The following is a 25,102-nucleotide window of genomic DNA, read 5'->3' on the forward strand; positions in this document are numbered from 1 at the left end:
TACAACTAGGTGCAGTGGAACCTGTGCCAACGCAAAATCAAGGGACAGGTTTCTACTCCCATTACTTTCTAACTCAGAAAAAGACCGGAGGATGGAGGCCTATACTAGATCTACGCCGACTGAACAAATTCGTGAGGATACAAAGATTCAAGATGGTCACACTGGGCACAATAAATACCTGCACTGGATCAAGGGGACTGGTTCAAAGCCCTCAACCTACAGCATGCTTAATTTCATATATCAATTCATCCAGCTCACAGGCGCTTCCTACGATTCACTATCAGTCATGACCATTTTCAATACAGAGTTCTTCCTTTCGGACCCGCCACAGCACCAAGAGTTTTTTTTTCTCCAAGACTCTAGCCGTGGTCGTGGCTCACCTAGACAAACATGGGGTCACGCTGTTCCTGTATCTGGACGATTGCCTTATCAAGGGCAACTCCTATGGCGAGACACTTCAAGCTACCCGTTTCACCATCTCCCTCTTTTACAGCCTAAGCCTCCAAATAAACATCCAAAAATCCACTCTGACGCCTAAACAACAGATCGAGTTCATCAGGCTCATCTCGACTCAATCCAGAGCAGGGCCTCGCTCCCATATCACAGATTCCTCGCTATCATGCAGCTCAAACGCAGGCTCTCTCTTCGTCCCAGGACACAGGCAAGACTTTGCCTACAGCTCCTTGGTTACATGGCAGCCACCGCCTTCATGGTTCACCACGCCAGGCTACACATGAGATGTCTCCAGGGCTGGCTCAATTGCAATTTCAAACCCAACAGACACACCCTAGGGATGCTGCTAACTCCTCCTCCCAATGTTATAGCTTCCCAGCATTGGTAAACAAGTCCAGAAAACCTCTGCACAGGGGCTTCCTTCCAGCAATGTTCCCAAACACTCATGTTCACCACAGACGCTTCCCTAATTGGTTGGGGAGCGCACCTAGGGTGGCACAGGGCACAAGGCCGGTGGTCCGCATCAGAGACGCACCTACGCATAAATCTCTTAGAGCTCAGAGCAATGAGGCGAGCATGCCTTCACTTTCTTCCCCTCAGAAAGAACAAATCTCTTTGGGCCTTAAAAGACAACATAGCATGCATGTACTACATAAACAGACAAGGGGGAGCCCGATCACATTCCCTTTGCATGGAAGCCATTCAACTATGGAATTGGTGCATACGACATCGAATACAAATCATCACTTCCTACCTACCAGGCTGCCACAACACTACTGCCGACGCACTCAGCAGGCACTTCCTGACACAACACGAATGGGAACTGCACCCCGCAATACTCCAACAGCTCTTCTCCCTCTGGGGCAGCTTGTCAATAGATCTCTCTGCCATGACCTAGAATTGAAAATGTTCCATTTTGCTCCAGAGTGGGACTGCATCTCTAGGAGGTGCATTCCTCATTCCATGGAACAACTCCCTCCTGTACGCCTTCCACCAATCCCTCTGTTACACAGGTGTTCTTTGGAAGATTGCAGGCGGCAAGGCCTAGGTCATCCTTATTGCTCCGGCTTGGCCAAGACAGATGTGGTATCCCTACCTACTCTGCATATCCTCCCATCACCCACGGGCTCTCCCCAACAGGCCAGACCTCCTTTCCCAGGACAACGGACTGGTTCTTCACCCCAGCTCCAAAAGCTCCACCTCACAGCCTGGTTCCTTCATGGTTCCAAACCCATGAACTAGCTTGTTCCGAGCAAGTCCAATATGTCCTCCTGCACAATAGAAAAGACTTCACTTGTAAAACCTACCTGCAGAAGTGGAAGCATTTCTCCCCCTGGTGCTCATGTAATCACTTAGCACTCAATAACGTGACCCTCCCTAACATTCTAGACTACCTCCTGAAACTAAAACAGGAAGGACTTTCGCTCAGCTCCATCAAAGTGCACCTGGCGGCACTTACCACCTTCCATGACCTATTAGACAGTTATTCATTCTTTACCCACTCCACCGTAAAATGCTTTCTCACGGGCCTGCAAAATCTCCACCCTGAAATTTACCCAACAGCGGCTGCATGGAATCTTAACCTTGTTCTTCATGCTCTCATGACACCTCCATTTGAGGCCTTGGCTACCTCCTCTCATCTTCATATGTCCATGAAGGTGGTTTTCTTAGTTGCCATAACATCAGCAGGGAGAATTGGTGAAATGAGCACCCTGATGGCCCACCCTCCCTACACAATCTTCTCCAAAGACAGTCACTTTGAGACCACATCCTAAATTTCTTCCTAAGGTAGTATCGACCTTCCACCTCAACCAACCTATATGCTTACCTTCTTTCTATCCCAAACCTCACAAGACTCTGCAAGAGGCAACCCTGCATACTCTCGACGTCAGGCGAGCAATCGCCTTTTATTTAGACAGGACCAAACCATTTTGTAAGTCCCCACGACTTTGTTTCCGTTACCGAAAAATCGAAAGGTACGGCTATCTCTTAAACAACATGTATCCAAGTGGATCTCTAACTACATCAGATCCTGTTACCATGCGCAAAATCTTCAACCTCCTGAAGGCATTAGAACTCATTCCACTCGAGCCATGTCGACATCCGTTGCCTTCCTACACAATGTTCCCATTCCTGACATCTGCAAAGCGGTTATGGGGTCATCTGAACACAAGTTTGCAAAACGCTATGCTCTCATGCAAGACATCACAGCAGACACCATAGTAGGCCATACAGTACTATCTACAGTACTCACTGCTGCATCTCCAAAGTCCCACCAACCTTAGTGGGTACTGCTACACTTTCACCTAGAGTGGAGCACCCACAGGGACAGCACTCGAAGAAGCAGAGAAAGTTACTCACCTTGCAGTAACTGAGGTTCTTCGAGATGTGTCCCCCTGTGGGTGCTCCACTCCCTGCCCTCCTCCCCTCTACTTTGGAGTACTAGTATGATGCTCCACGGTAGAGGAGGAACTGTGGAGGGTGTGGGACGCATGCACTCAGGAAGATTCCAACTAGACGGGAGATACCATCTGGGTGTGTGCACCCCAACCAGGCACCGCTACCGAAAATCTCCGATTGACAGCGCCGGGACACACCGTCACCTAGAGTGGAGCACCCACAGGGGGACACATCTCGAAGAACCTCAGTTACTGCAAGATGAGTAACTTCCTCTTCCATAGCTTAGTGGAAGCACTGGTCTAATGTGCACCTCCACCTAGTAAGTGAGCCCCTCATTAGTCAATGCTAGTCTAGCTTCAGTTTCTGAATGGTCCCAGGCTATAGCACCATGTAGAGTACATTACAGTAGTCTAATCTCAAGATGGCGACAGTGCATATATATAATTGTGGCAAAGTCTGCATTGGAGAGCAGTTTGTGCACTCATTACTTGGTGCAGAGGGAAAATAATACTCTTAGCCATAGCCACTAACCAACACACATGGTTGCTGACAGTCCTGTATTACAAAGGACAGCCCTTATTTAAATAGAAAATTGCCTGTCCTGTACTAAATCAGAAAGGGATACCTTTTTATCCCATATTTCAATAGCAGGTGGCCAATACTCATGGGAGCATCTTTCTACTCTCCTAACCCAGGCCCTTCAGTGCTGCACAGAGAGAGAAGGTGGGGCCGCGCTCAAGGGCCAGGGTTGGGAAAGGAGTGGGAAGATGCACCTTTGAGTATTGGCCCCCAGCTGGATGGAGCCCCCGCTGACTCCAGCCCTTGAGAGTGGCCCCATCTGCTTTCCCAGTTCAGGCTCTGGCTGGCTGGGTAAGAGGACAGGGCTGTGTGCCCTGGAGCTGTGCGGAAGGGCCGGGGTCAGGAAGGGGCGCTGTCTGGCACAGGGGTCAGTAACCAACCCCACTCGTACAGTTTCTGCTACTAGGAGAGAGGCTGGGGTGTGTTGCTAGCTGGGGCTGTGATGGGTCAAAGGGACAAGCTTGCCCAGTGCTGTGGGGCTGGGGCCATTCACACATAAGGGCCGGGATGTTCAATACCAATTTTTCAGGGCCCATCACCTCCCTTATGCCAGCCCCGCCTGTTCCCCCTGCCACACTATGAGGCTGTGGCCTGGATTCAGGCTCTTGCACGCCATTTGGTGACTCGCCTCCCTCAGCCAGTGCATCCCCAGTGGAGATAGCAGGAGCCCCTGCTCCAACCCCCAAACAAAAGTGCCCCATACCCCAACAGTTCTGGCTCCTCCCCCACGTGACCTGAGGCTGTCGGGCAAGGAGGAGGAACTGAGCCAGCCAGGCCACAGCATCGTGGCAATAGTGGGAGGAGGAGATTAAGCACTCACTGCAGCTCGGACCTGCTGCGTCTCTGCTGGTGTGATGCTGGTGCTGCTCCCTGGCCTACCACTGCAGATGAATCCCAACAAGCAGGGGATGGAGCTGGCTGCTGGGGAGACGGTCTGTTGGGCACAGCAGTTGCCTGCCCCCGTGTGGGAGCTGCACACAGCCCTGCTGCTGGCAGGCAGAGAGAGTGGTGGACATCGGGCCAGAATCCCAGGGGAATGGAAAGGACTTGCCCCCAGAGGTTCAGGTCAAGACTGGGGACATCTGAGGTCTGTCCGTATTTTTTTTAAATACAGTGTTGGCAACCCTACAAGTACAGATCCCTGGCAAATTTCTATAGGTTCATTTCTACGTAAGCTTTCTTCAGAGTTTGGGTTGAATGCCATTTATAGAATGCAATGCATGATCTGAAAATGATCTTGGAGCTAGTAGCTCATGAGAATATTGGCTAATGTTGTGGTGGGGATTTCAAACAGGGCGTAGTGCTGGTTTTGTGCCATACAAATTACAATTAGCCTGGGACCTCACATTTCAGAAGCATCAGAAGAAATTTGCCAGATGTCTTGATAGAAACTTCTGGAATTAAGCAGTGCTGAGATTAGGTAATTTCTTTTGCAAGTGCCTGTTTGCGTGCACATGTGCTTTTTGTGTGTTGTGAGTGTAAATGTTATGGCTGTTCTTTAGTCTGTTAGCACACTGGCCATACTCAAAGCTGGTCATTTTCTTTCTGAATTTTAGTTAACCTTCACCAGTGCAATAGATGCTATTTTGTGTGTCCTCATTACATAGAATTGACCATCCATGTTACTGGTCTTGCTGAATGCTCTCATAAGAAGACACATTGCTGCATTTCTATTGCCAGGTTATTGTCATTACAATTTTTTTTTTTAAGTGAGAGTAAGCTGAGTAAATGATTGATTCAGGTATATGTAAATTATTACGAGTTCAAACTGTTCTCATGGTCTCAGTTGAATCTGCCTTGGTTAGGAAAATGTGCAGTTTTTCTCAAAATGATGTTCATTCCATTGCTGCTTTTTTTTTAAAATTGTGCATCAATATTAGCTAAATTGTGAGGACTTTGTAATTTGCTTATGCTCTTGACCATGATAGTGTTTCTCGTGGCTTCTGCTGCATTTTTGAAATACTGTGCAGATTTGTGCTTAAAAAAAGTCATGTATGGCTGCTAGGCACTATTATGCCTAGGGACTTGTGATGTGGAATCCCATCACATTAGGCACGTATGCACTTGCATGCATTTTGGACTCAGAGCGGCAGTGAGGAGGTGGGAGATGGGAGAAGAGCCTTTTTGTTTGGATGATGATTATTTTGTTTAATAATTTTTGTTGCTTTTCTGTGGACTTTCTCCAATTTGTCCACATCATTCCTGAAATGTGACACCCAGAACTCGATACATTACTCTGGTTGAGGCATTACCAGTGGGGTGTAGAGTGGAAGAATTACTTCTCATGTCTTGCTCACAACACTATTGTGATTGGCTGAACAAGAAGTAGGACTGAGGGGACTTGTAGGCTCTGAAGTTTTACATTGTTTTGTGTTTGAGTGAAGTTATTGAATAAAATCTACATTTGGAGGTTGCACTTTCATGATAAAGAGTTTGCACTGCAGTACTTATATGAGGTGAATAGTGTTTTTCAATTTCTTTTGTTTCTCATTTTTACAGTGCAAATATTACTAATAAATGTGAGCACTGTACACTTCGTATTCTGTTGCAATTGAAATCAATATATTTGAAAATGTAGAAATATTTAAATGGTATTCTATTGTTTAACAGTGCGATTAAAACTGATTCATTGCAATTATTTCTTTAATCTCATCATTAGTCACAGTTAATTTTTTTAATTGTTTGACAGCCATAATTAGAATTGAAGAAGTTACAGAGGAGGACAACAAAAATCATTAGAAATATGGAACAACTTCCATGTAAGGAGGGACTAAAAAGACCAGGACTATTAATCTTAGAAAAGAGATGGCTAACAGGGAATATGATAGAGGTCTATAAAGTTGTGAATGGTATAGAGAAAGTTAATAGGGAAGTGTTATTTACCTCTTTACGTAAAACAAGAACTAGGGATCAACTGATTTAAATTATTAGGTAGCAGGTTTAAAACAAACCTGAGGAAATACTTCACACAACACACAGTCATCCTATGGAACTCATTGCCAGGTGATGTTGTGAAGGCCAAAAGTATAACTGAGTTCAAAAAAGAATTAGATAAGTTTTTGTGAGGGATAGATCCATCAATGGCTATTAGCCAAGATGGCCAGAGATGTAAGCCTGTATTCCAGGTGTCCCTAAACCTCTAACTGCCAGAAGCTGGGACTAGATGACAGGAGATGGATCACTCAGAATTGCCCTGTTCTGTTCATTCCCTCGGAAGCATTGGCCACTGTCGGAAGACAGAATAGGAGGCTAGATGGACCATTGATCCCATGTGGCTGTTCTTATAAAGTGTGGGGGGAAAAAACAAAGTGAAATCACCATCTGTTCCTCTGTTTCTACATGGCAGAACTAGCCCGGGCCTTGATCAGAATTACTCTGGGCCTTGTTAAGATCCTGCAAATAGCTACTGCAGCTAATCTGTACTCTGCACGACAGAAAAGTTAACCATTCATTCTCATGTGAACTGATGTTAAAAGGCAATTAAGCTTTCCAAACCTCTATAAGAATAAGAAATGTCCACCATGGCAACTTAATTCTGGTTAGCACTCAGACATTTCCTACATTCAAGCCCATCAGTTCATTCTAATTTTATTTCCCCTCATTAGTCTATCACGTCCCTTTTTCTAATTGCCGTAACCTCAGCAAGGAGGATCTGAATGGGAAAACTTGTCAGCGGAACATCAGTGCAGCATAATGCACAAAGACAGGGTCATGATGCTACTTACTTCTCCTGTGTTTATCCCAAAGGTAAATACAGAATTACATAGGAAATGAGCCTTCCTACCTTTGATCCTAATCTGGTTTGCAAGAAAGGGTTGTTATGGCATAAATTGGATGTCAGGAGGGCAATAATAGCTTGCCAAAGGAAGACAGGGCAATTCTGAACATCTTCAGTCTTTTCCACCCCCAATATAGTGCAAAAAGGGTGGGTTGGGGAAAGAAGCTGCTAAGTAAATGATACATCCTTGCATCTTGTAATGCTACAAGGTGCGGTGCCTACGCCTTCTTTTAGGGAGCAAGGAAGTGGTCATTGTAGGTGAAAGGAGCCTGAGTATCTGTTGAGAAAATTTGGAAAGCCAGTATCTCCTAGTTTTACGCAGCACTACCAGCTTGATTTTCTCTGTTTCCTCAGATGCTTCCCTAGGAAGGAGAATTTCGCCATTTCTAAGGTTAAATAATTAAAACCTAAGTCCTTTTCTGGGCGTTCAGCTTGTTCAGTCTGTATGAAAAATCCTAGAAGATTCTTTTCTGTACAGTATTTAAGTTATCCCAGCTACAGAATTCTATGGGTTATCCTCTCTATTAAACTCTTGAGGTTTTTATCATTTATTTAGAACCCCATTACACCTCTATTAGTTAGTCTCTGTTGAATTCTATAGGAGTTTTCCTTAAAGAAGAGTTTGTCCCTACTTTAATTTACCTATTTATCTCAGTTCTCCTAGGTATTTAGTGAGAATGGGCTTTAGCCTGAGAGGAAGATTTGTCTTGTCTATTTCTCTCTTCTTGCGTAAAGACCTTTCACCAATCCAATCCACGTGATTGACCATTTAGGATGGATTTTAAAGTGATCAGATAGTTCACACTGTAGCTTAAATTCCCATCTCAAGCTGCTTTCTAGGTTTTTATATTAAGTGCTCATTAGCGTTTTAGAACATATCTCTTGTGGGCAGCATGAAGAGGTGATTACTCTGTCAGGCTGCCCTTACTGACAGCTTTTTTACAGCCATCCCTGATACTGAGAGTAAAGACACAAACATTTGGGTGAGGCTTGATGAGCGGAGGACAGGTGAGCTATTGTCTCTTTAAACAGCAGGGACTTCTTTGTTCTGTTGCAGTGACTGAAGGCAGGGAGAACAGAGCCCCAAAAGGTTTTCAAAGCACAAGGAAGGCAGTTTTCTGGATTTCTTTTATATTTAACTTTTTTTTTTCTTTTTAAACAAACTAGGCTGTCTTTAAAATCTCAATTATTTGTTAGGTTTTGAATTTGGATAATTGCCTCTGCTTCCCACTCCCCATGGTATCCTGCAGGCTCTAATGTACTGTAATAATTCATGAGGAAAAGACCTCTTTCACTATGTTAATCTGGTAGCTACTGTTTTACCTGTCTTCTGATCCTGACTATATAATATTAATGGCAATTACAGCTAATGATCTAAAACAGGCAGTTGCCAAAGGTAGCCCATAACGAACCAGGTGGGTTTGAAGATGGGACAGTTAGCCACAGATGATACTTGCAAGTTCCTGCATATCCCTGGGGAAAGCAGAAACTGTGGGATGGCTTTCAGTCTTGTTAGCTAGCAACATGAAAAGATCTCTGGTACACTTGAAAAAAACATTGCCTGTTCACCAGATAGGCTACTTGCCATGTATCCTGCACTGTGCTGTTTGTTATACTAGTGGCTCTTTTGTGGGTGTTATTAAACTGACTGGACACCACCAATGTATCCAAATAGTTTTATAATGTTTGGTTAAAATGTCCCTTGATGCTTAAATGCTGAGGATATGACTGTACCATTTACCAGAAGTGAGGAAAAGCACTAAGGTCATCAACCATTTGGGTGAGGGGTTCCTTTCTAATAAAGGCAAACCTAACTGAACAGGAAGGTGGGGCTGGTAATGCCCTTACTTAGGCTTTGTACATGTAGGCATTAAACCATAGCCATGGATCAGATTGGAAAAAATTAATATTCTCCCAAACTGTGCCTGCAGATATCACAGAAAAGAGATGCTGCTCAGAGTGTATCGTTTGGATTGTTTTCAAAGTATGATTACAGTTTTGCCAAACATAAGTATTCAAGAATTGAGATTTTAAAAATAATAGACTTTTTTGGTACTTTTTCTCTGCCTCTTGGTTTTAAATCTGTAGGGTTCACATTTCCAAGCTTTTCTCTGCAACCAGAAGGGTTAGAAACTTTTAAAAATGAAAGCGGAGAGTTTTAGAGAATAATTTTGATTCCTACAGTTGGGGCTTTAAGAAAACCCTTGAATATCACAATACTGGCCATAAAATCATGGGAGTTGGCAATACTGCAAAATTCCTCTTATTTCTTACAAAACTACAATCAAAACAGTATGAGTCAGTACTTATTGATGCACGCTGCCCACTTAATTACCAGGGATTCAGTTCTTTGGTGTTGTTTCAGCCTATGTCTGCTAGCGTAGTGTCAGCTGTAGGCTTGTCAGGACAGTGTAAATAAAGAAAATAATACTAAAACATGAGCAGGATGCACATGCTGCAGAGTGTGTTGCTGATGTAAGAGGTTGAGGGTTTCTAATTTCAAGTTTTATAAGGGGGCTCGAGAGGAATACATGTCAAAAGTAGAACGTCTCTAAACATCTTAAATGTGGAAGATAAGATTCATGTGATAACAGAACTTGATATTTTATGTTCTGTGTGAAACAACAAATCGTATACCCAGGAAAATATATAATTCAGTGAGGATGTCAATTTATAAGTAACTTTAACTTTAATGTAACAGTATAAACAAAAGGAATTAATGCATTTCAGAAGATGGTGGTAGGAGAAGAAGCAGTAGCCTTACAGTTTAGGAAAAGTAGCCGTTAAATAATGTGGAAACAAATTCAAGGAGATAAAAATGCATAGCCTAAGAGTTGAATGAAATAAAAAGCGATCCTTTAAATACATCGGGGACAAAAGGAAACCCAGAGACTTGGTAGAACCAGTATTGGATAAGAAAGGAATTGAAATGCTGATTCTGAGATGGCCATGACACTGTTTATAACTGCTTTATATTGAACTGTAATGAGAAAAGAAAACAGGGTTGGAGTGCATTTAGAGTGAGTGGAGATATGGATAATTTACAGAGTGGAGGGAGAATAAATAAAAGAAATAAGGCTTGTACTGAAATGGAATTGTCTCAGGCAGTCAAAGCATCAGGATACTGTTGAGTTACTGATTCAAACAGTACAGTTTTTTTCCTCCCTCATGCAAATCCCTGCCCTCTGGCTGAAGGGCCCTAATTTACATAATCACTGTATGGCTGGTTCTCAGCCATACAGGGAACAGTGCACATATCTGTGCTCTGATTGGCTCCTCTAATCCTCTGGTTCTGATTGGCTTAGAATTTTCAAACTCTTTGTCAGCAACAAAGGTGCTGATTCAGCTTCTTACTCTCTGCAGCTGAAGCAGAAAACTGCTAACATTTACTTGAAAGGAGGGGAAGCAATGAAAATGTGACAGTCAAACAGCTGAGAATGGCATAGTTTTTTAAAGTAATGTTGATTCATTTTCACTGCTGCCTCTCATTCTTTTCCCTTCTCTTCCCTTTCTCTCTTTTCTCCGTTGGGGTGACCAGATGTCCCTATTTTATAGGGACAGTCCCAATTTTTTGGGTCTTTTTCTTATATAGGCTCCTATTACCCACCACCCCCGTCCCAATTTTTCACAGTTGCTGTCTGGTCACCCTACTTTCCGCTGGCTAGCAAAACTCTTAATCCCAGCCTCTCAAGGGATAAGAGCTATGCTGGCATACAGGTCCATAGATCTCAAAGCACTTTACAAAGATGGATATATATGTATATATATAGTTACCTCCAACTTGAAACACAGAGAGGCACAGTGACCTGCCTCGGCCTCCTTGGGGTAGTCAGGAAGAGAACCTTTGTTTCCCAATTTCATGCTCTAACCATTAGATCATGTACCTTTCATCAAGGGGATATCGAGATACAAACCTATTTATTGCTTGACCTCCTTGCTTTTATATAACCTAATGTTCCTCTTAATAAAATATTCACAAGACACAGACTATAATAGCTTCCGCAAAGTGCTGCAGAACCCTGCTAATGCACATGTGCTAAACAGTGATCCTTCTATTCTGTATGGAAAAGTGCTGCAGTGATTAGCTTAGATGTAAGTGTTTTTTTGCCAGACATACTACATTGCACATACTGGTATGCTATGGAATATTGTCAAATATTTCATAACTCAGGGTCACATAGATCAAAATGGAGCATTGCATGCTGGGACCTGTAGTATCGGGAGCTGCATCTCCATATTAAGACTACAGAATAATGCTCTGTCTTGTTACAAGTGCAGGGTCACTGATAAAGATGAAGCATTGCATACCGGCCCTTATAGTCTCTGGGTTCTTCTCCTCTGTATGAAAGATGAAGGCTGCTGCAAACTGATACATTTTAAGCAAAGTAGTTCTACCCCTCCAGAGCCTGGCAGGTTGCCAATGAGTCACCTCAGTTGGGTAAAGTTTCAAAATACACTTGTGGTCATCACGAATTGCAAGATTCTGATCATCTTTAAAATGAAGCGTAGTAACAGCTGTGTGTTTGTATCCCGTATACATCAAGTGTTACATGAGTGTGCCAAAAGACCTTTCTGATTGCCTTAAGAAAATTGGATAGCCCCGTCTCTATCTTGAGTATTTCTAAGGCATCTATTGCTGTAATATCTTAATATTGATATGGTCAGCAAGCTAAAGGTGTGGGGGAGATGACAGAGTATAATCTTCAAGGGCAATTTTAACAGAAGGCTTAGTGTTTTGGGAGGAGAGAGGTGTTCTCTGATATGGAATGCATAGGTTACATAAGGCAGCATGATTCAGTGGATGGGAACTGCATCAGACTCAGGAAACCCAATTACTTTTCCTGGCGCTGTCACTAACCTGCTTTGTGACCTTGGACATGTCACTTCACCACCTTGTGCCTCAGTTTCCCCAGGTATAAATTGGGATGATAATTGCTACCCTTCTTTGAGATCTGTGGCTGAAACTGGTTAGATAACCACTACACAGTAGTATTTTTCATAAAAAAAATTTAAATAACAATCAGGTTAGCAGATTAGAGTAAAGGAAATGGTCAGTGAAGGACAAAATAAAAAATCTGTCATTTCTGACAGCACTGACTAAATGCTAGCGGATGGCCTTTGACAGAGGTTAGCATCTCCCTGTTCCCATTAATAAGCTATTGGCATAGCTGTGGTAACTACCCCTCATAAGCCCCAAATTCTCAGACTCCTGTAACAGTCCCTGGTTCATTTCAGGAACCTGTCCAGTAGGGCCTTGCTTCAGCCTGTTTCATGAACCTTCTTTCTGTACTCCATTCGCTGCTCCCCTGGGCAATCTAGCACTGGCCTCCTCTGAGGCCCTTAGCACAATTTGACTACTGCCAGTGTGAGAGCCTTCTCTTCTGCACCCCTGCCATCCAGAATAACCTCTGTCTCACTGAATGTCCATCTCATTTCACATCTCAGCTGAAAGCTGCCTTTCCTTCATTGCCTGTGCCTCTTGTTGTCCCTCCCATTATCTAACTCTGTGAAGTGTTTTGGGATGCAATATGTAGAAGATATTAAACAAAAGGAAATTGTATTGTGTGAGCTAGTGGCCTGGTTGGGGCCTCATTTTGTGATCTTTAGACTGGAAACATTTCACACTGTGCACCTTCATGACTCATTAAACTCGTTCTTTCTCTGAGTGAGACCAGCTCTCTGCCCCACCAACCCGTTATTTAGGACAGGAGTGTACAATTGTCCAAACAAAAGGCATATTATGTCTGTTCATTTAGCATAAAAAATATATTCATGGCAGGATGGCATCATCTGGAAACTTATTTAATTTAAAAAAGGGTGATGGTAGCAAATATGCACTGTACTCCCCATACTCCCAGGCCAAACAAACAGTGCATCATCACTGGGTGGTTTGTATACATTGTTCCTCAAGGAGCTGTCATGCTTTGCTGATTTTATAAACATGCATAAGGGAACTCTTATTAGTAAATAAAGGTAAAACCACTCAAATGCATATTTTAAAATACTTTTATTGTGGGTGACATCCAGAACACACAGGGTAGGTTTACGCTGCAGTAAAATGCCCGTTGTTGGTCCATGTCAGCTGGCTCAGGCTGGTGGGGCTTGGGCTGTGGGGTTATAAAATTGCAGTGTAGATATTTGGGCTTGGGCTGGAGCGCAGGCTCTGGGATGCCCCACCCCCCTTGTAGGACATATATTTCATAGTCCTTTGTTCCAGAACTCTCCTGCAGTTTAATCTTCCTGCACTCTTACACATCTGGTAGCAGTCCACTTTCTCTCATTATTCTAAACAAGAGTGTCTGATCTGAATTTGACATTGAGTGACAGCTCATAATCCTGGCAACCTGTGAGATGTGTTTTTTAGAAAAAAATTTATATTACAGTTAAGCTTGCTCAAATGGATTTCCTGTAGTGCCTAGGCAGTAATGCCAGCCTCAAGGGCTCAAAAACTGAGAGTCAGTTCCTCCACCCCCAAATCATGAGGTTTGGGGTTTTTTATTTGCCCTCTGGCTTTTGAACTTTTTGGGTTCTCTCTTTCAAGATTTTCTTCACAACTGTGTGGGCTGGGAACTTTTATTTAAATGAAAGCTGTAACTCTCACACATCCAGGACTTGGGGCTTTAAGAAAAATACCCAATATTCCAAGACTCGGGATAAAATCACAAGAGTTGCCAGTATGGTCCATACCTTAATCTTTCTCTGGTCCCTGGTATATTCTAGCCAAGCATCAATGTTACTGATCCTTACGGAATTTGAGGGTGAGGTGAATATTTGATTTGGCTCCTAGTTGTGATCTAAAAGAAACCGAGTAAGCAGACACTGGCCATCAGCTACCAATCACCTCTATACAGGATGGAGTGATTTTTAAATGCTGCTGAAGTGTGTAGGTATGTGGTTAGTGGGTTTTTTGTTTAGTTTCTATTTGAATTTTGTTCATTATTTTTGGGGAGCTGCAAAATCTTCTGGTGCAGATGTCTCTGACTGATGTCATTGATTTATATTTGTATTTATTAGCCTTCTCTGCGTTTAACTGTCTGTAGCGAGGTTTTCTATGGGTACACATTTTCATAATGTTTAAGATTATACATGGAGGACTTGTGATCTAATGGATGATGAGCTATCTGGGTGGATGAGAAAAAATTTAGGCTGTTCTATTTATACCTTTTATTCTTTTTGTCTGTAAGTTAAAATTTAAATAAATTGGAGGAAAAAGGGGAGTCGGGGTTGCAGGGCGAAGAGGTGTGTGAGAACTTCCAAGATATCCCTCTTCTTGGGCTGTTCCTTAGTTCCAGCTGTTAGGGTGGCTCCAGTGTTTCACTCTTCTTTTTTCCTCCATGCAACAGCTGTTGCAATTTCATCAACCCTCCAAATACCACATTTCCCATTAGCATCAGAGACCTCTCTGTTTTAAGGAGAATTTCATTTGTGTGTATTTCATGTGTATTATTGCTAGGTGACCTCCAGCAAAAAAAAGAAAAAAGTGCTTACGTCTTTGAATTCCAGAGGGCTGGATTTCTTGGCATGACACAGAAATGCAGATGGTGAGATTTGCAGACTTGCTGGCAGCAAGTGGTTAAGTTTTTTTATTGTCTCATGCTGTCCTCTTCAAATGTCACTGCACTGTCACTGGCCTTATCAGTGTCTGATTTAACACTAGATACCAGCTTATTTATTTCTTTTGGCAGTTTTAGTACCATGTCACGCATTGATGGTCACTGTTGTGCCAGTTATTAGGTGTCTGATCCCCAAAGTGTTTCCAGATAAGTTATCTTTGCCTATTTAGTGTTTTTCAATTTTAGTTTAGATTTTTCTTAGATGACTGATTTATGTTTGCGTGAGTATGTTTAAAAATCTGGTTTAGTGCAAGCTTCACAAGCATGGAACTCTGCCCATGTCCTCAGTCTTGCCCTGCAGCCCCCCTGCTATTCCAGTCCTGGGCTCCCCTCTCAGCTGTGACAGTGCATTCTACTCTACACCTGCAGGATCCTCTGCTATTCCAAGATGAAACTCTTTTTTTATACTGCTGTACTTCAAACCTGCTTTCCTTTTACTGTTTTGAGTAATTTCTGAATAGATTGCCAGTCATGCCAGATTCTGTATGACTGTTGGTGCTACTTTAACATACGCAATCCATATAGAATCATTTAGGGGTGGAAGAGACCTTGGAAGAGTCTTTAGTCTATCTTGCACAATGGACAGGATTGCATTGGTTATCCTTAAACTGTGTCTGATAGAAGAATATCTAATTCCCCTCATGGATATCTCCAGTAAGGGTAATTCCACAGTCTCAGACTTTAAGGACAGAAAGGACCATCGTCATCATCTAGTCTGACCTGCACATCACAGGTCACAGAACCTCACCCACCCACTCCTGTAATTAGACCAGTAACCTCTGGCTGAATTGGTCCTGCTTTGAGCAGGGGGTTGGACTAGATGATCTCCTGAGGTCCCTTCCAACTCTGATATTCTGTTCAAGTCCTCAAATCATGGTTTAAAGACTTCAAGTTACAGAAAATCCAGCATTTGCTCTAGTTTAGACCAGCAAGTGACTCATGACCTACACTGCAGAGGAAGGCAAAAAAAACCCAGGGTCTCAGCCAATCTGACCTGGAACAAATTTTTTCCTGACCTCAAATATGGCAATCAGTTAGTTCCTGAGCATGTTGGCGAGACCCACCAGCCAGACTCCTGGGAAAGAATTCTCTCTAGTAACTCTGAACCCTTCCCCTCTAGTGTCCCATCTCTGACCATTGGAAATATTTGCTACTAGCAGTCTCAAATGGGCAACATGCTGTTGTAGACAATCTCATATCGTTGCTTCCATAAACTTATCAGGCTCAGTCTTGAAGCCAGTTAGGTTTTTTGCCCTTCAGATCTCCCCTTGGAAGACTGCTCCAGAACTTCAAAAAACTTCTCTCCTCTGATGGTTAGGAACCTTTTTCTTATCTCAAGCCTAAATTTGTTGATGGCCAGTTTACATCCATTTTTTCTTGTGCCAACACTGGCCCTTAACTTAAATAACTCCTCTCCCTCTCTGGTGTTTATCCCTGTAATGTATTTATAGAGAGCATTCATTTCTCCCATCAGTCTTCATTTGGTTAGGCTAACCAAACCAAGTTCCTTAAGGCCTTGTCTACACTAAACAGTTTTGTTGACGTAAGTTACACTGATGATCGAAAACCGGTATAATCACATTGCTTGTGCATGTTCACACAATGCTCCTTCTGTTGGCGGAGCTCGACCACAATTGGTGCTCTAGAATCAACAGTGAGAGCAGTGCACTGTGGTTAGCTATCCCACTGTGCTATTCACCATCTTCTGCAGCTAGGGGTTTTGGGAAGGCCGAATGGATCACAGTGCATCATGGGTGCAGGTTCAAAATCCCATGATGCAATTTGTTTCTGTCCCAGCATTCCATGGACTTCCAGCTGCATTTTGTGGCATTTTTCAATGGCCACTGTTTACTGTATGCCTGCCATCTGTCTGAAAGGACAGATCTCACACTGCTGCTGTGGTCATTGTTATGAATACATCGTGGATGGTCATACGGTATATCATGAATTCCCAATCTGAACAGGAATCAGAGTTGCCTGATCTGCTATGTGCATGGAAAGAAACATCACCAAATTATTTTGGGTATTCATGGAGCAGCTGAACACGGTGGACTGTTGTTTTGGGCTCAGGAAACAAGCACTGAGTGGTGGGATCACATCGTTATGCAGGTGTGAGATGACGACAAGCAGTGGCTTCAGAACTTTCGGATGTGGAAAGCCATCTTCCTGGAACTGTGCGCGGAGCTCGACCAAGCCCTGTGGTGCAAGGACGCCAAAATAAGAGCTGTCCTTTTGGTGGAGAAGTGCATGACGATTTCTGTGTGGAAGCTGGCGATTGCAGACTGCCACTGGTCGGTCGTGAATCAGTTTGGAGTCAGGAAGTCCACCGTTGGGGCTGTGGTAATGCAAGTGTGCAGAGCTATTAATCACATCCTGCCAAGAAGGATTGTTACTCTGGGAAATGTGTGTGAAGTATTGGATGGCTTTGCCTTAATGGAATTCCCTAACTGCAGCGGGGCATATTCCAATTTTGGCCATGGACCATCTTGAGATGGAGTACATCAATAAAAAGAGGTACTTCTCTACGGCATTGAAGGCGCTTGTGGATCACCGTGGGCATTTCACTGACATAAACACGGGGTGGTCTGAAAAGGTACATGATGCATGCATCTGCAGGTATCCTGTCCAGTACAGAAAGCTCCTAGCAGAGACTGGACCAGAAGATTCCAGTGGGGGATATTGAAAAGCCCATAGTGATCCTGGGAGACCCAACCTATCCTTTACTCCCCTGGCTCAGGAAGCCTTACATGGGAAACCTGGACAACAGCAAGGATAGCTTCAACAATAGATTGAACAGGTGCAGAATGACCCTAGAATGTGCCTTTGGCAGATTAAAAGTATGCTGATGCTGGCTTTATGGGAGGTTAGTCCTAAATGAGGAAACTATTCCCATGGTCACAGCAGTCTGCTGTGCCCTCCATAATATTTGTGAAGCTAAGGGTGAAAAGTTTCTCCCAGGGTGGAGTGCAGAAGCGGATCACCTGGCTCCTGAATTTGAGCAGCCAGATACTAAGGCTACTAAAGGGGACAGTGTGGCCCTATTCAAATCAGGGAGACTTTGAGGCAACATTTTGCCAATGAATACAAATAATGTGTCTTTCTATACAGTACTCTGCCATACTTTAACTTGCCACCAGGGCAGGAGGTTGGGTCTCCAGATGGGGCAAAGGGTCTAAGTGGCTTTTTAAGGAACTCACTGAAGGCGAGTAGGGACAGTATTGTAAATTCTGCCACCATTTTCCACAGACGAGGGTCATTGAAGCCGATATCTCATTCCTGGTCCTTAAAACAGATGCAAGGATGCATCTCCTGCATGTGTGCCGCTTCAGACCTGATCCCTATGCTGCTTTCCCGTGTGCCACTTTGGTCCCTGCACAAGTGATTGGCGCAGGAAAATTTCCTACAATGTAGGAAGGAACAAAGCAGCTCTGCCAAGGAACCTTTGTAGGGGATTGGCAAGTACCTCCAGGAAAGTTTCCTAGAGATCTCTCTGGAGTATTCCTGTGAAATCTCAGTGTGCATTAACACACTGTTCCACCACACTACTTTAGCTGCACAGAGGAATGTGGTGCACACTCAAAAACACCTTGTCTTGTATGTTTCTATCCCTTCACCCACTTCTAGAATGTACAGAGCAAAGGACAGCTCTACCTCGTATAATTGAGCAGCATCAACTCAAAAAGATCACCAGGGCTCTTCTCTCCTGCATCATGCATGCCAGAGATGGACTGCTGGGACTGACTGGACCCCTCCGGAGTGGAGAAGAGTTTCGAACTCGCCGCCCCACCAGATAACCTTGCCACATGCTCCACATTGTCTTCCAACTCAACCTCCCTGTCCATGACTTTGTCCTCAGGGTTGACTCCACTGTCCGCTGTCTCCAGTCCCGCCAGAGTATCCATGGGGCTCTTGGCAGTGAAGGTGGGACACCACCAAGGATGGTATCCAGCTCCTTATAGAAACCGCTGGTCTTTGGTGCAGCATGAGAGTGATGGTTTTCTTCCCTTGCCTTCCGGACCTTCAGATGGGGAGGGGAGGATGCCTGTGTACTTGGGTGCAGGGCAGCGAAGTTCAAACTGCTGACCAGAGTGGTCAGGATGGACATTGTGGTCACCTCCTGGAGGCCATTTACCATGACATAACCAAGCACTGTGTCTACACAGATATTTTGTTGATCTAACTTTGTTGCAAAAAGCTATACGCCTCTTGTTGAGGTGATTTTATTTTGTTGGCAAAGCAGGAGAATTTTGTTAACGGAAGGAGCGTTACTGTGTGTACACTAACACTATTTTGTTGATGAAACCTGACTTTTGTCGACATAACTGTGTCATGTAGACAAGTCCTCAGTGTCTTCTCATAAGGGAGGGTCTCCAGTCCTCTGATCATATTGTTAGCCCTTCACTGCACCTGTTTCAATTTGAATTAATCTTCCTTAAAAATGGGAGACCAGAATTGCACAAAGTATTCCAGATAAGATCTCTCCAGTGACTTTTGTGTCAGGGTAATAACACTTCCCTATCTCTACTAGAACAACCTTGCTTGATGCATCCTGGGATCATATTAGCCTTCTAAATGGCTGCGGTGCTCTCAGTGATCCTGTGATCAGCCAGTACACCCAGGTCTTTCTCTTCCTCTGTCACTTCAACTGATTATGTCCCCATCTTATAGTAAAAAAAATCTTGTTGTTAATCCTAAGCGTATGACTTTGTGGTATTAAATTTCATCTCATTTCTGTTACTACACTTTTCAAGGTCATTCACCTCTTCTAGTAAGATATTTTGGTGGTCTTCTGCATTGGTAGTACCTCCCAACTTCGTGTTATCTGCAGATTTTATTAGCACATAGCCACTTTTTGTGCCAAGGTCAATATTGAAAACGTTAAATAAGATTGACTCTAAGACTGATCCCTGAGGAACTTCACTAGTTACCTCCCTTTTGCCTTACAGTTCACCTTTCAGTATGACCCATGTAGAGTCCTCTTTAACCAGTTCCTTACCGGCCTTTCAATTTTTGTATTAATCCTAGTCTTCTCCAATTTAACTAATAATTTTCCTTGTGAAACTATCAAATGCCTTACTAAAATCCAGGTAGATTAGAGCTACTGCATTTGCTTTGTGTAGAAAAACAGTTATCTTCTAAAAAATTAGATTAGATTGGTCTGGTATGATCTACCTTTTGTAATACCATGTTGTATTTTATCCCAATTACTGTTTACCTTTGTCTCTTTGGAATTTGTTCCAAGACCTTGCATGCAGTTGAGGTCAAACTAAGAGGTCTGTAGTTTCCTGGATCCCTTTTTCCCCTTCTTTCTTAAAAATAGGAACTATATTCGCAATTCTCCAGTGATAGGGTACAGCCACTGAATTTATGAAGTCATTAAAAATTCTTGCTATTTGTTTTGCAATTTCGTGTGCCAGTTCCTTTAATATTTTTGGATGAAGGTTATCCTGATTTGGTCCCATTAAGCTGAATTTGATTTCCACCTCTGATGTAGCAATTCACGTTTCCATATTCTTGTTACCATTAGCCACTGTAGCCACTCCCCCATAGCTCCTCATTAACGTTATTAAAAGCTGAGGCAAAATATTTATTTAGGTGTTGGGCCATGCCTAGATTAATGGAACACACAGGTGTGAGGAACTGCTGAACTCAAATTAATATTCATATTAGATACAATTAACTTAGGTTTAAACAGAGAGTGGGAATGGTTGGGTCATTACACTAATTGAATCTATTTCCCTATGTTAAGTTCTCCTCACTCCTTCTATGGATCATCTCAATTATCACTTCAAAGGTTTTTTTTCTCCTGTTGATAGCTCATCTCAATTGATTGGACTCTTCCAGTTGGTATGCGTACTTCCACCTTTTCATGTTCTCTGTATGTATAAATATCTCCTGTGTGTTCCATTCTATGCATCTGAAGAAGTGAGCTGTAGCCCGCGAAAGCTTATGCTGAAATAAATTTGTTAGTCTCTAAGGTGCCGCAACTACTCCTGTTCTTTTTGCGGATACAGACTAACACGGCTGCTACTCTGAAACCTCCCAAAGACTGGTGGTCTCTCCCAACCTTGTATCAACCCCAGATCTTTTTTTTTATATATTCCCCATTCCATTCTCTCGGATGGCAATTACATCATTGACTATTCACTGGACTGGAAATGGATCCCCTGTGGTACCTCCTTAGATACTTCCTCTTAGCTGACACTGAACCATTAATAGCTTCTATGTTTTTTTTAATTGTATACCCATTTTATAGTAGTTCCGTTGCATACACATTTCTCTAGTTACCCCATGAGAACACTCAGCAGAACCATATCAAATGCCATACAAAAGGTAAACTATACTATGCCATTACTGCATTTGAACCCAGATCTCCAGAAATAGGTCTAGAGAATTCACTCAAAATGTCACTTCAGGTCATTTTTATTTAATTTTTTAATCTTATTTGTTCTGTTTAACGGTGTGCATATATTTAAACTTCTGTCCTGTCAACATTTTTTTATTGATGAATTGCACACATGATATGCGGCACCATTCACACACAAAAAGTAAGGAAACACAGATTTTGTTCATGTCATTTCTTTGTGAATAGGTCCCTGCAGGGTAATAAAAGGATTTAGTATCTCTGGCTTTATTTCAGCTAAATTTTCAGTCCTTCATTGGCTGCAGTCATAGACCTCACATAACACAGTATAAGCGCTCTCTTGTTTCTAATGCCTGTGGAGGTTGGGTACCTTTAAGGAGGGTTCTATATTATGTTACATGTTTCTAGCTGCTGGTTCAAATTTCTAAAGCAGGATTTTTCTGATTACAGGCTAAAGTTTTGGATTTCTACTCCCACCATCCCCCTTCATGAAATCTACTGTCTATAATGCACAGACTGGTATTCTAGTGGATTTGTTAATGGTCCCAGCTGCATTCTTTCCATTCTTTTCTCACAGGAAAATATCTGTAAATAACTCTGTCTAAAATTTCTTACTCTGGTAGGTTTTCTGTCACCCTCATGAACATTAGTGCCCCCTTTTATTTTCAGCGTTAGAAAACCTCTAAGAATAATCAGTCCCTAGAATGTGATGATGGATTTGTCTCATTTGGATCAACAAGAGGCGTGTGTGTTAAATGTGCCTTTCCCTCCCCCTTTTTAAAGCGGGGCCTTGTCACTTGATCAGTGTGTGTTATAAATTAAAATGGTTTCCCCCACTAATCTTTTATATTAAACTAAGTTTGATCACTGGATCACTAGTTTCTCCTGGCTTTTCTTTCTGTTTAATGTTTGAGTCCTATAATGTTTGGTTTTAATGAATTCAAGCACGTTGTCTTTGAAATCTTAATCCTGACTCTGTTGAAGTCAGTGGCAAAAATCCCATTCACTTCAGTGGAGCCAGCATTTCACCTTTAATTTTTACAGTGCTGTATTTGTCTTCTTTTTTTTAAAGAGCTGTCCACTTGAGTCTGAATATGAAATATTTGCAGTGCTAGTAGTAAACATTAAAGCCAGAGGTGTGATCAGAAGCCTGAATTTAAATCCCCCCCCCTCAATTTTCTGTGATAAAATTAATATTATTCAGTCCTGTTTTGTGCCTAAAGTTTGGCACCTGAATCCATATTTTAGCATCTTTTGGGAGATGATTTCAGTGAAAGTTGTGAATACTTTGCATCGTTGGAAATCAAGCTTAAATATGAACTTTTGTCCATAGCTTTAAGGAAGCAAGTTAATTTTGGCCTTTAATAACCATAGTTGTGCCAATAACAATTTCTGACCTTTACCACTCTTTTTATAAGATGATTTGTTTTTTAGCACTTTTTTGAGGTGAAATATTGATAATGTCTGCATGTGATTACTAGTTGCACAATTAATATTGTATGTTGTGCTAGATAGTTTTCTAAAAATATTTTAACAGAGCTTTCATAAATGTGTGAAAAAATTTGCAAAGAAATAAATAATCTCGACGTCTGTTGGCGAGTGATCCAATTTGTATCCATAATGTCTATTCTTTAAACTGCTTAATAACTTGTAGGACAAAGTTCTCAAAGTACTGAAGGTAATATGCTTCCCACTCCAAATCAGAGCTTCTGTGTGTATATGAATTAGGGTGACCAGATAGCAAGTGTGAAAAATCAGGAGAGAGGGTGGAGGGTAATAGGAACCTATATAAGAGAGAGCCCCAAATATTGGGACTGTCCCTATAAAATCAGGACATCTGGTCACCCTAATGCGAATCCTATAGTGGGATAGAACCAGGAGAACTGTAGAACACTTATTGTAAAAGTGGCAGCCATCTGCCACTATCTTCATTAAAATACCCTTGAAGTTTCACTTCTTCCACAAGGCCAACACATGCTAATTTGTGTCAATAAAACTACATGGTTAAAGCTTGACTCATCAGGAAGTCAGTGGAAGTTTTTCCATTGAAATCAATGGGGCCAGGTTTTCGTTCCCAAACTCCTAGCTAGCACCATCCTTTGGGACTCCCAGTGTTATCTGTTGTGTTAGATGGCAAGTTTGTTGATGCAGAAACTGTCTTGTACAGAGCGCTGTCCCCCCACCCCAGATCAGTTGGCACCTGTTAGAAAAATATGTGCTGATTGAGTCCTGGTTTGCTTGAGGGGTAGAAACTTATTTTTAAATTAAAGCTAAGATTATAATCACACAGATTCCAGGAGCCGAGGCTTTAAACAAAGCCAGATATTGAGAGGCTGATGGTAAAATTGCAAGAGTTAGCAGCATTAGTTACCTTTGTGCAGTTCCTCATTTTCCGTTTGGTAGCCCGTTTGGGCTAGCTGGATCTTATTTTTGATTGTAGCGTTTTGTACTGATTTTATTCACACAATGCCAGCCAACTAGGGTGTTTATAAATGGGCTAAATAAATCTCCAACCGTTTAGTCTGCAGTACAAGCTAGGATCAAAAATTGTAGTTTTCTAAGTCCTATTATCATGCAGAATATCCAGTGCTGTGTGATTTATGCCCAACAAGCTGTAACTTAGAATAAATTGAAGACTTTTATTTTGAACTGCCACATCCCATATATTAAAATGATTATAGGGTGCTGACTAGGCAGCAGAAATTAATAAAATGAATGAGTGAATATTAGTTGGGCCTTTTGTTCAGGGTACAGCTATGTTGTTTAAAAAAAACTGCACAAGAAGATGAGGTGCTGTGAAGTGATGGATCACAACAGAGGATTTGGGAGCAGTTGTCAGTAGTGCTCTCAGCGGTTTCTCCTTCTAATAATGTTTCCCTAAGTGATGAAATAACCAAAAGGAAAATCGAGATTGGGTAAAATTCCTGTTGCTGCTGCCTTTTTGTACTTTCCAGTCTGAGTCACTGAACACTTATCCAGCCTGAAATGACAGACAACACAATTGACTATTGTTTGTTACGCTTAGTGTTAATATATTTTTTTTGGTGGTGAATAAAACATTTATTTATAGCATAGTAGCGCCTAAAGGCACCAACAAAGATCATTGGGCCCCAGTACTAGGCACTGTACATGCTTCCCTTACGGGTATGTCTTCACTGTAGAATTAACCCAGGGGACTGGCACTTGGGTGTTAGTGGCCACACTGCAGAGCCAGACTCGAATATGTCCACTGAACTGTGTCCACACTTGTGCACCACTCACCTGTGTTTGTTGCTAGGACCCTTGGGGCACATCCCAGGGTTCTTTGTGGGGCAGTGAGCTGAGCCGCTCTGATTTATTTCCCAGTGAATTGTGGGAGAACTTGTCTGTCCTTTTGGGCAAATTGTGGGAAGGTACTGGAGGACTGTTGGCCCTTGAGTGGTTTAGTCTGAGTCCTCACTGTAAAATGGGCAGTTATCAGCCCGCCTGTAAGCAGAAATCGGACTTTAGCCTATAGACCCAGGATGGGCCTGGGTGTAAAGCACCACCAGACTCGGGTGAGAGGCTTTTATGTGTGCATGAGAGCCAGATGAAGGGCAGTGTACGCAAGTAAGAGCCCGAGTTAACTTTGTAGTGAAGGCAAGCCATCTGGGAGAGTCCTTGTTCCAAAGAGCTTATAGATTAAATAGACAAGGCAGACAAAAAGTGGGGCAAACGAAGTATCATTATTCCTGTTTTACTGTCGAGGAAACAAGGCACAGAGGGCGTAAGTGACTTGCATCAGGTCACAGTAAACGAGGAGTACACCCCATATCTCATGAGTTCTCTAGCCCAGTGCAGCAGCCACAAGAACTTCCGCTCAGATCACTCCTGCAGAACAGGAGGATTTTTTAATGGAGCTCAGAGGGTGCCCAAATCTTGCTCTGTCAAGATCCA

At 42.6% G+C, this 25,102-nt stretch overlaps 1 protein-coding gene across 2 annotated transcripts in view; it reads left to right on the plus strand.

Annotated features, from left to right (window-relative positions):
* The window catches only part of TSPAN9 (tetraspanin 9), a 285,562-nt gene that overhangs the window by 48,745 nt on the left and 211,715 nt on the right, over positions 1-25,102 (plus strand). The gene's annotated exons all lie outside the window — the stretch shown is intronic.

Source organism: Gopherus evgoodei, chromosome 1 (genome assembly GCF_007399415.2).
Source record: "Gopherus evgoodei ecotype Sinaloan lineage chromosome 1, rGopEvg1_v1.p, whole genome shotgun sequence".
Taxonomy (NCBI): Eukaryota; Metazoa; Chordata; order Testudines; family Testudinidae; genus Gopherus; species Gopherus evgoodei.